The sequence below is a fragment of the Tachyglossus aculeatus genome, chromosome 1, assembly GCF_015852505.1.
Source record: "Tachyglossus aculeatus isolate mTacAcu1 chromosome 1, mTacAcu1.pri, whole genome shotgun sequence".
Lineage (NCBI taxonomy): Eukaryota > Metazoa > Chordata > Mammalia > Monotremata > Tachyglossidae > Tachyglossus > Tachyglossus aculeatus.
Window position 1 is genome coordinate 106,532,354 of NC_052066.1, and position 12,488 is coordinate 106,544,841.

Below are 12,488 nucleotides of genomic sequence, written 5' to 3' on the forward strand. Positions count from 1 at the left end.
TGAGCCCATTGTTGGGTAGGGACCGTCTCTATATGTTGCCAACTTGTACTTCCCAAGCGCTTAGTACAGTGCTCTGCACACAGTAAGCGCTCAATAAATACAATTGAATGAATGAATGAACTAAGCATTTGTGAGAGTACAATACAACAATAGGCACATTCCCCACCCACAAGGAGCTTAAAGTCTAGAGGGGTGGAGATAGACATTAATATAAATAAATAAATTACAGCTACATACATGAGAAGCAGCATGGCACAGAGGAAAGAGCATGGGCTTGGGAGTCAGAGGTCATGGGTTCTAATCCCAGCTCCAACAGTTGTCAGCTGTGTGACTTGGGGCAAGTCACTTAACTTCTCTGGGCCTCAGTTCCCTCATCTGTAAAATGGGGATTAAGATTGTGAACCCCATGTGGGACAACCCGATTATCTTGTATCCCCCCACCGCTTAGAACAGTGCTTGGCACATAGTAAGCGATTAACAAATGTCATTATTATTATTACTATTATAAGTGCTGTGGGGATGGGGGTGATGAACAAAGGGAGAAAGTCAGGGAAAAGGACTGCTTCATTTATTTTTAAGTGGCTGCTCAGTAGCAGAGACTGAAGAGTGCAAATCTGAAATCCAGAAGTGGATTTCACCCAACGGGCTCCCCCTGACCTGAGCCAACTACAGAAAGCGTTGCCTACCACTGATTTTCAGGTTTTGGCAGCCAGAAGTTGGTATCTGCTAGGGCCATTTTAAGTCATTTCGTAGGCCTGAACCATCTTTGGGCCACATTTTGCCCATTCGGTTCCAAAAAATATTGATAAGAAAAACAAAACAAAACAGAAAACAGTAAGGAAAATTCACTCTGATGCAGCACCACTTTATAAAATCACATGCTAACATGAGCTTTGGAGATATCCAGTATCAACCAGTCAGTTTTATTTATTGAGCATTTACTGTGCATAGAGCACTAAACTAAGCACTTGGGAGAATATGCTATAACAGAGTTGGTAGACACATTTCCTGCCCAAAGAGCTTACAGTCTCAAAGAAACTGAAATACACAGAGTTTTACATTTGATGAAATTTGATTATAAGCTTCATCGGAGGGTAAACTCCAAAGGTACGGGTTCTGTCTCATTTCTCTTGCATGTTCCCAAGTACCTAGTAGTGAAAGAATAAATGAATGAATAGTAGTGATGAGGAAGAGATAATTCAGTATTCCCTAAACAAAAGATGCTCAGTGCAGAGCTCCACACACTGCAGATGCCCAAAACAGTGCTTAGCACACAGGAGATGCCAATTCAGAGGGCCCAGTGACAAACCAAAAGACCCCAAATCTATATGCAGCCTACTAGCCTGGGATTGAGTACATCCAACTGCACCTGCTTAAGGGCTGAAGCAAGGTTCTTCGCTGAGGCTGAAAAGATTACTTATTATGGCCAGTCGGAGTCAGAGAAATTAAAATATTAAAATTAAAATATTAAAACATGAAAGATTTAAAGAAAAACTTACTCTAAAGTAAGGACAGAAAATGAATGGCTTAAATAGATGAAGTTGTTTTAGGAGGATATGGGCTGCTGAAGATTTTATCTTGAAATGATGCTTTAAATTAAGGTATACCAAGAGGCTCGATGATATTCCTAAGACCGTTCATCAAGGTAGCCTCCCATTTCAAGGCAGAAAATATTAGAAGTAGGAACTGAAGAATGTGGTGGATAACGACGGTTAAAAATTGTACTGCAACAAGGTCATGAAGCAGGCCGGCTAGGCCTGTTAAAAAGACATTCTGCTGTTTGATAAACTTTACAAAACTGAAGATCACTGACACTGCTGTTCTAATTGGAAGTATCCCAAGAGGATAAATAAGTATAGTATGAGAGTCTGAATGTGGAACTGAAACAGACATAGAGACTGAAATTCCTTAAAGTATCATCCTAGTGGTCAGGGTAATTCCACATTCCCCAGTTAAACATCTAAAGAAACTTAAGGAAATATAATAATAATAATAATGTTGGTATTTGTTAAACGCTTTCTATGTGCCAAGCACTATTCTAAGCACTGGTGGAGATACAAGGTCATCAGGTTGTCTCACGTGGGGCTCACAGTCACAATCCCCATTTTACAAATGAGGTAACTGAGGCACAGAGAAGTGAAGTGACTTGCCCAAAGTCACACAGCTGACAAGTGGCGGAACGGGATTAGAACCCATGACCTCTGACTCCCAAGCCCACGCTCTTACCACTGAGCCATGTTGCTGGAAAAGTAAAAGCAACCAATCCATACTATTTGAGTACCTACTGATTATTAGGCATTGCACCAAATAATAATTAATAATAATTATGGTATTTGTTAAGTGCTTACTACGTTCCAGGCACTGTACTAAACACAGGGGTGGACACAAGCAAATCAGATTGTACACACTCCCTGTCCCACGTGGGGCTCACAGTCTCAATCCCCATTTTACAGATGGGGGAACTGAAGCACAGAGAAGTAAAGTGACTTGTCCCACATGGGGCTCACAGTCTCAATCCTCATTTTACAGATGAGGGAACTGAAGCACAGAGAAGTAAAGTGACTTGCCCAAGATCACACAGCAGACACATGGTAGAGTCAGGATTAGAACCCATGACCTACTGACTCCCAAGCCTGTGCTCTATCCACCAGAGAACAGCAAAAAGTAACAGTGACAGACGAATCAACGTAATACGAAAAACAAGCTAAACTATATTAGGACGGCATCGATTCAGAAGGTGGAATCACTGGGTACAGTCACATAACCAGTAGATTTTTTTTCCTCTCTACAAGAGACTATTATAGCACTTCTGGCTTTTGTCCATAATGTTATACAAGTGTAAAAATCAGATTACTTGGGGAAAACTGAAACTGATAATTGATCATGATGTTTCAAAACTCATCTATGATCATAGTCCAGTGATTTGATATTCTCAACCAAGGCAAACTGAACATTGAGCAACTTGTCCTGTGAGTCGTGGCCTAATGGATAAAGCCCGGGCCTGGGTGTCAGAGAACCTGGATTCTAATTCCGGCTCCCCAACTTGTCTGCCGGGTGACAAGTGCAAGGAGGCTGATGCAGTAATCAAAATGGGATAGGATGAGGGCTTGGATTAATGAGGCTGCAGTTTGGATGAAGAGGAAAGGGCGGATTTTAGCAATGTTATAATAATAATAATAATGGCATTTATTAAGCACTTACTATGTGCAAAGCACTGTTCTAAGCGCTGGGGAGGTTACAAGGTGATCAGGTTGTCCCACGGGGGGCTCACAGTCTTAATCCCCATTTTTACAGATGAGGTAACTGAGGCACGGAGAAGTTAAGTGACTTGCCCAAAGTCACACAGCCGACAACTGGCGGAGCCGGGACTTGAACCCATGACCTCTGACTCCAAAGCCCGTGCTCTTTCCACTGAGCCACGCTGCTTCTCCGAAGGTTATGAAGGTTGAACCAACAGGATTTAGTAACAGATTGAATATGTAAGTTCATTCGTTCATTCAATCGTATTTATTTACCGCGTGCAGAGCATTGTACTAAGTGCCTGCAAAGTACAATTCGGCAACAAATAGAGAAAATCCCTGCCCAACAACGGGTTGAATGAAAGAGATGAGTCAAGAATAACGCCAAGACTACAGGCTTGTGAGACAGGGAGGATGGTGGTCTAAAATGATAGGAAAGTCATGGGAAGGATAGGGTTTGGGTGAGAAGATGAGTTCTGTTTTGGACATGTTAAGTGTGAGATGTCTGCAGGACGTCCAAGCAGGAAGGAATACGAGACTGCAGAGAAGGAGAGGGATCAGGGCTGGAGATGTAAATTTGGGAATCATCCCCAAAGAGATGACAGTTGAAGCCATGGTGGAAAGTGAGTTCTCCAAGGGAGTCTGTGTAGACGGAGAATAGAAGGGGATTCAGAACTGAGTCTTGAGGGACTCCCACCATCAGGGGATGGGAAGAAAAGGAGGAGCCTGTGAAAGGAAACATGAATGAGCAGCCAGAGAGACAGGAGGAGAACCAGACGAAGACAGTGTGGCACAGAGAAGCAGTGTGGCTTAATGGATAGAGCACAGGCCTGGAAGTCAGAAAGACTTGGGTTCGAATCCCAGCTCCGCCACACGCCTGCTGTGTGACCTTGGGCAGGTCACTTAGCTTCTCTGAGTCTCAGTTACCTCATCTGTACAAAATGGGGATAAGAATGTGAGCCCCATGTGGGACAAGAACTGTGTCCAACTTGATTAACTTGTATCTACTTCAGCGCTTAGAACAGGGCTTAGCACATAGTAAGCGCTTAACAAGTACCATAATTATTCATTATCATTAGTGCCAGTGAAGCTGAGGTAGGACGATGTTTCCAGCAGAAGTGGGTCGTCCACAGTTTAAGATATCCAGCCGGCTTCAGGCATTTTAATTTGGGGTCTAGGTGTGTTGACACCAAATTGTATTGTGCCCACTGACTAAGTTCCAGGTTTACACTAGGTTGGGCCCAAGATGAGGTCTAAAATTTAGAGCTGTACTGGGTTCTATTATCTTGAATGAGATGCACTGAATTGTGTAAGGCAAGGAGTTAGTCTGCCAATATTTTAAGTCACGTAAAATGAGTTCAACACAATTACATGGGGAAAAGATGTTGTAACACATACACATCACCGCCAAATTCTAGCTTATGATATCTGTGCCCACACAGCCCCTTATATCAAAATGTACATGCCTTATTTAGACCTGGTAGAACTGGGTTTATTATTCCTATAAACGATCCACTGGCTTGTGTTGTAAACACATAAATTTCCTCTGAGAATTAAACTCACCTTATTTACATTCTTCTTGTTTCACCAAAATACATAAAGTCATGTTGATATTCACATCTAGTTTCCCGTTTTTTCATGCGGAGAAGGGCTACTTACCTTTGCAAATTTTAAGAGTGGTCTCTGAAGAAAATGGGTATGGTTTTCACTTCAATAATATGAACCAAATTGGAGGGAGATTATATCTAGCACCGATGAAAATACCCTTTTTATATCTCTTTCTAATCCACGGACAGTTTGTAGAACTGAAACACTCCAGGGAGGGTCACAAATCCCCAGAATGTTTCTTTCCGGTGCCTTTTGGAGTTGGATGTTTAACTTCAACTCAAATGCATAAGTCTAGAGCCTGAGTTACAGCTTGCAGGCCACTGACAACTCTTCAAAGATATGAGTAAAATGAAGTCAGAAGGTTTGAAATTAAGTTTCCATTAAACATCACCCCTCTGTAATCATGACTATTTGCTGTGGGGAAGGGGACTGGGAAAGAAACTCCATTTATGCTTAGAAAAGAATACTTTGGAGAACAAAAACCATTCATTCATTCACTCGTATTTACTGAGCGCTTACTGTGTGCAAAGCACTGTACTAAGCGCTTGGGAAGTACAAATCGGCAACATATAGAGATGGTCTCCACCCAACAACGGGCTCGCAGTCTAGAAAACAACCAAATGCTCCTCCCAAACATCTGGAACAAAATTAGATAGGATATTTTCACGTTACAAAAATGTAAACTTCTCTGTAATTAGAAGAATTGAGGAAATCATTACCTCTAAGAATGTTTCTCAATATCCAATTTTAAACTATGCAAAGGATTTTTCCTCTTTTCCAATTTTCTCCCAGACATTATGTTGATCTAATTTAAAACTCACTATCACAGATGGTATTTATTGAATCAGTCTCCTCACTGGCCTAAAACTTCATTCCCCATACTTCTCCCCATTCCTTAAAAACCTTCAGTGGTTTTCCCATTTCTCTCCATATCTAGCAGTAATTCCCTCAATCAACTGCCTCCCTTCTATTTATCCATTCTCTTCTCCCACTACCCTACCCCCCAGCTAAACTCTTCATTCCTCTCAAGCTAATCTACTCACAGTGCCTTGGACTTGACTCCCCAACTGCTGACCTCTTACTCACATCCTCCTACCTTCCCGGAAATCTCACCTCACCTTCAAAAGCCTTGCTGAAATTAATTCATTCATTCGTTCATTAATTCATTCATTCAATCGTATTTATTGAGCACTTACTGTATACAGAGCACTGTACTAAGCGCTTGGGAAATACAAGTCGGCAACATAGAGAACATAGAGACGGTCCCTAACATCATCATCATTATTATTATTACATAGCAGTAATTTACTGATATTACTCTGAGCCCCACGTGGGGCAACCTGATCACCTTGTATCCCCCCAGCAGCTTAGAACAGTGCTTTGCACATAGTAAGCCCTTAATAAATGCCATCATCATCATTATTATTATTATTACCCAAGGGGCTCACAGTCTAGAAGGGGGAAATCACATCTCCTCCAGGAAGGCTGGATTTCTCTTCCCCCAGTTGAATCTCCCCAAGTTTCCCTCCTACTTGCACTGCGAGCCCCATGTGGGACAGGAACTGTGTCCTTGACACATTAGTAAGCCTTTAACAAGTGGAACAACAACAATAATAATAATAATCACTTCAGCACAAGTGGTTCACTAGAATACTTAACAACCATCTGTAACACTTCAGGACAAAAAGACTTAGATACCCTTATTTAAGCACTTAATCATACACGTATCCACTTCTTTCTCCTAGATGTCTCCCCATCTAGACTATATACTCCTCAAAGATAGAGATCATGTCTATCAACTCTACTACAATTACCCAAGCACACAGTAGGCAATCATTAAATATTCACTGAATGACTTATTGAAGTACTCTAGTAAGGTCTTGAGAGAATACAAAAGCAGCAAGACAAATGATCTCTCCCTCCCAGAGGTTACAATCTAATGGAGTGGATAGAAAAAAAAAAAATATTTACCAACAGTGGTAGCAGAGGAAGAACAAGGATATAGTAATTCTTGTTAAGCACTTACTATATGTCAAACGCTCTTCTAAATGCTGGGGTAAATACAAGTCAATTAGGTCAGACATGGTCCCTGTTACACATGGGGCCCACAGTCACAATCAGAGGGAGAATGGATACTGAATTCCCATTTCATCATTGAGGAAACTGAGGCACACAGAAGTTATGTGACCTGCTTGGAATCACACAGCAACCAAATGGTAGAGCCAGTGTTTCCCCCCCCACCCCCCCCACCTAAGCCATGCTGCTTTCTGCTTGTTGCAAAGGGAAACAGGTAGCCATTTGAGGATTTTGAGGCATATAAGTATGTGTGCAGAGCAATGCTTCAGAAAAATAATCCATGCAGCAGTGTGTATAGATACTGACAGGAGGAGAGAAGGGGGAGCTGATTCAATATTCTAAACTAAGATATGGCAAGAAGTTGGGCCAGGGTGGTAGCTCTTATGGTGGAGAGGAAACGGTGGATCCCGGAAATGTTATTATTATTATTATTATGGCATTTGTTAAGCACTTACTATGTGCAAAGCGCTGTTCTAAGCATTGGGGAGGATACAACATGATCAGGTTGTCCCACGTGGGACTCGGTCTTAACCCCCATTTTACAGATGAGGTAACTGAGGCACAGAAGTTAACTGGCTTGCCCAAAGTCACACAGCTGACAATTGGTAGAGTCAGGATTTGAACCCATGACCTCTCACTCCCAAGCCCGTGTTCTTTCCACTGAGCCATGCTGCTTCTCGAGCAGTACAAGAACCAGTGGGATTTTTTAACAGTTAAAAGACTATCCACTTGAATTAAATCCACAACCAGGAATTTCAGGATAATTGTTGAACCTTAATTTTCACATTTGAACTAAGATAAAATTTTTCTTCAAATGATCTCCACTTGATGGGAAAGGTCCTTGAATTCTATACTTTCCAATCATCTTGCTGGTTTAAAAACAAGTAAATCATAGGCATGAACAGCACCCTCCTCCTACTCTTAGCTCAGACCACTTGCTGAACATCGAACACACTGTGCTACTGAGGCAAAAGATGTCCTAAGCACTTCTGCTACAATGACATGGAGAGATAAACCATACAGAACCACTATATCTCCAAGGACTGGAAGACTAAAGGAGTCTAATTAAGTCTAACAGTTCTAAACCTGTCGATCTGTTCATATCCTCGATTATGTCAGGGAAATCACTGTTCCTCCATCTTTTCCTTGTAAAATGAAATCAACAATACTAACTTACCTCAACCCCTTTTTCTTGGAAGAATAAATGAGCGTATAAAGCCTCTAATAATAATAATAATTGTGATGTTTGTTATGTGCTTACTATGCGCCAAACACTACACTGAATTTTGGGATTAATCCATTCATTCATTCAATCGTATCTGTTGAGTGCTTATTGTGTGCAGAGCACAATCCAGTAAATGCAGATCAGACACAGTCCCTGTCCCACACAGGGCTCACGATCTCAGGGGATAATGGGAACATGTATTTAACTGTTGTATTGTACTCTTTCAAGCACCAAATACAGTGTTCTGCATAGTCAGTACTCAATATATAGCACTGATTGGTTGATCTCCATTTGACAGATGAGGATACTGAAGCACAGTGATTTGCCTGTGGTCACAGAGCAGGCAAGTGGCAGGGCTGAGATTAGAAACCAGGTTCTCTGATTCCCAGGTCGATGCTCTTCCAACAGGTCGTGCTGCCTTTCTTAACCTACTCTATCCTAATCCTCCTCGACCTCTCTGCTGCCTTCGACACTGTGGACAACCCCCTTCGCCTCAACACCCTAACCAACCTTGGCTTCAAAGACTCCATCCTCTCCTGGTTCTCCTCTTATCTCTCCGGCCGTTCATTCTCAGTCTCCTTTCCGGGCTCCTCCTCCCCCCTCTCATTCCCTTACTGTAGGGGTTCCTCAAGGGTCAGTTCTTGGTCCCCTTCTGTTCTCTATCCACACTCACTCCCTTGGTGAACTCATTCACTCCCATGGCTTCAACTATCATCTCTAGGCTGATGACACCCAAATCTACATCTCCACCCCTGCTCTCTCTCCCTCCCTCCAGGCTCGTATCTCCTCCTGCCTTCAGGACATCTCCATCTGGATATCTGCCTGCCATCTAAAACTCAATATGTCCGAGACTGAGCTCCTTATCTTCCCTCCCAAACCCTGTCCTCTCCCTGACTTTCCCGTCACTGCAGACGGCACTACCATCCTTCCCATCTCACAAGCCTGCAACGTTGGTGTCATCCTCGACTCTGCTCTCATTCACCCCACACATCCAATCGTCACCAAAACCTGCCGGTCTCACCTCCACAACATCGCCAAGATCCGCCCTTTCCTCTCCATCCAAACCGCTACCTTGCTGGTTCAATCTCTCATCCTATCCCGACTGGATTGCTGCATCAGCCTCCTCTCTGATCTCCCTTCCTCCTGTCTCTCCCCACTCCAGTTTATACTTCACTCTGCTGCCCGGATTATCTTTGTACAGAAACACTCTGGGCATGTCACTCTCCTCCTCAAAAATCTCCAGTGGTTGCCTGTCAACCTACGAATCAAGCAAAAACTCCTCACTCTTGGCTTCAAGGCTCTCCATCATCTTGCCCTCTCCTACCTCACCTCCCTTCTCTCCCTCTACAGCCCAGCCCACACCCTCTGCTCCTCTGCCACTAACCTCCTCATTGTGCCTTATTCTCGCCTGTCCCGCCATCGACCCCCAGCCCACATCCTACCCCTGGCCTGGAATGCCCTATCTCCACACATTCACCAAACTAGCTCTCTTCCTCCCTTCAAAGCCCTACTAAGAGCTCACCTCCTCCAGGAGGCCTTCCCAGGCTGAGCCCCCTTCTTCCTCTCTTCCTCCCCATCCCTCCCCCTGCCCTACCCTCTTCCACTCCCCACAGCACTTGTATATATCTCTACTGATTTATTACTCTATTTATTTTACTTGTACATATTTACTACTCTATTTTGTTAATGATGTGCATATAGCTGTAATTTTATTTATTCTGACGGTTTTGACATCTGTCTACATGTTTTATTGTCTGTCTCCCCCTTCTAGACTGTGAGCCTGTTGTTGGGTAGGGACCATCTCTATATGTTGCCAACTTGTACTTACCAAGTCCTCTGCACACAGTAAGTGCTCAATAAATACGATTGAATGAGTGAATGAATGAACCATCCGATGGCAATGTCGAATAATGGGAACTGGCAGAAGTGGCCAGGGAAAGTCAATCCAGCGATGAGGATGACGACAGGCAAAAAAGCCAGTGAGAATACAGTTGTGGGGAAGACAGTTCTACCACTCTTTTGAGAAGCAGTCTGGCCTACTGCAAAGGCATGTCACCTACCTCAGCCCCTGGCCTCTGGATGACCTCATCTGTAAAATGGGGGTTAAGATGGTGAGCCCCATGTTGGACAACCTGATTACCTTGTATCTACCCCAATGCTTAGAACAGTGCTCGGCACATAGTAAGCGCTTAACAAATACCATAATTATTATTTATTTTATTATTAACCTACTTGTACCTCAATCAATCAGTCAATCATATTTACTGAGCATCATGTCCAGAGCATGGACTACGTGCTTGGGAGAATACAATATAACAGAGTTGGTAGACATGTTTCCTGCCCAGAATGAGAAGTGGTGTTGCCTAGTGGGCAGAGCTCAGGCCTGGAACTCAGAAGTCAATTCTAATCCCAGTTCCACCACTTGTCTGTTGCGTGACCTTGGGCAAAGTCACTTAACGGCTCCACACCTCAGTTACTTCAACTATAAAATGGGGACTAAGACTGTGAGCCCCCAATGTGGGTAGGGACTGTGTCCAACCTGAAAAGCTAAGTGCGTGGCATATAGTAAGTACTTAACAGATACCATTAAAAACAAAAATGAACTTACAGTCTAGAGGGGGATACAGACACTAAGAATAATAATAATAATAATAATGACATTTATTAAGCACTTACTATGTGCAAAGTACTGTTCTAAGCACTGGGGGGATACAAGGTGATCAGGTTGTCCCATGTGGGGCTCACAGTAATATCAGTAAATTACTGCTATGTAATAATAATAATGATGGCATTTATTAAGCGCTTACTATGTGCAAAGCACTGTTCTAAGCACTGGGGAGGATATAAGGTGATCAGGTTGTCCCCCGGGGGGCTCACAGTTTTCATCCCCATTTTCCAGATGAGGGAGCTGAGGTACAAAAAGGTTAAGTTACTTGCCCAAAGTCACACAGCTGACAAATGGCAGAGTCAGGAGTTGAACCCATGACCTCTGAATCCACAGCCCGTGCTCTTTCTATTTAGCCATGCTGCTTCTCTGTGCTATGTAAGTGCTGTGGGGTTGAGGGAGGGGTGAATATCAAGTGCATGGATGATGCAGAAGGGAGAGGAAGTTGGGAAATAGAAAGCTTAATCCAGGAAGGCCTCTTGGAGATGTGACCTTGCAAAGTCTTTGAAGATATGGAGAGCGGTAGTCTTAGTGCATAAATATATATATGCACTAAGACTACCGTTCTCCATATCTTCAGTATATAAATATATGAGAGAGAGAGAGAGAGAGAGAGAGAGAGAGAGAGAGAGAGAGAGAGAGAGCAGAAGGAGTTACAGGCCAAAGGCAGGATGAGAGAAAGGGGTTGGCAGTGAGATAGATGAGATAATAATAATAATAATGATAATAATTGGCATTTGTTAAGCGCTTACTATGTGCAAAGCACTGCTCTAAGTGCTGGGGAGGATACAGGGTAATCAGGTTGTCCCACGTGGGGCTCACAGTCTTAATCCCCATTTTACAGATGAGGGAACTGAGGCCCAGAGAAGTTAAGTCATCATCATCATCAATCGTATTTATTGAGCGCTTACTGTGTGCAGAGCACTGTACTAAGCGCTTGGTAAGTACAAGTGACTTGCCCAAGATCACACAGCAGACATATGGCAGAGTTGGGATTTGAACCCATGACCTCTGACTCCAAAGCCCGTGCTCTTTCTACTGAGCCACGCTGCTTCTCAGAGATCAGGGCATAGTGAGCAAGCTGGTACTAAGAGGTGCAAAGTGTGAGCATTGGGCTGTATGAGAAAATCAGGGAGGTAAGGTAGGATAAGGTAAGATGGGCAACAGCATGGCATAGTGGATAGGGCCTGGGAGTTGGAAGGTCATGGGTTCTAATCCCAACTCCGCCATTTATCTGCTACGTGACCTTGGGCAAGTCACTTCGCTTCTTTGTGCCTCAGTTACCTCATCTGTAAAATAGGGATTGAAACTGTGAACCCTACATGGGGCAGGGACTGTATCCAACCCGATTTGTTGGTATCCACCTCAGCGTTTAGTATAGTACCTGACATAGTAAGCGCTTAACAAATACCACAGTTATTATTATTATTATTATTATTATTATTATTATTATTATTAGGAGGGGGCAAGGTGACAGTGCTTTAAAGCCAACAGTAAGGAGTTTCTGTTAGATGCAGAGGTGGGTGGGTAAGCACTGGAGGTTCTTGAGGAGAGGAGAGACATGGACTGAATGGTTTTGTAGAAAAAATGATCCAGGGAGCAGAGTGAAGTACTGAAGCGGCGGAGAGAAAGAGAGGAAGCAGGGAGGTTAGTAAGGAGGTTGATTCAGTAGTCA

The 12,488-nt window shown here is 43.3% G+C and overlaps 1 protein-coding gene across 1 annotated transcript in view; it reads right to left on the reverse strand.

Moving 5' to 3' along the window:
• Positions 1-12,488, reverse strand: part of RALGAPA2 (Ral GTPase activating protein catalytic subunit alpha 2) — a 421,002-nt gene that overhangs the window by 326,024 nt on the left and 82,490 nt on the right. The window lies entirely within an intron of this gene.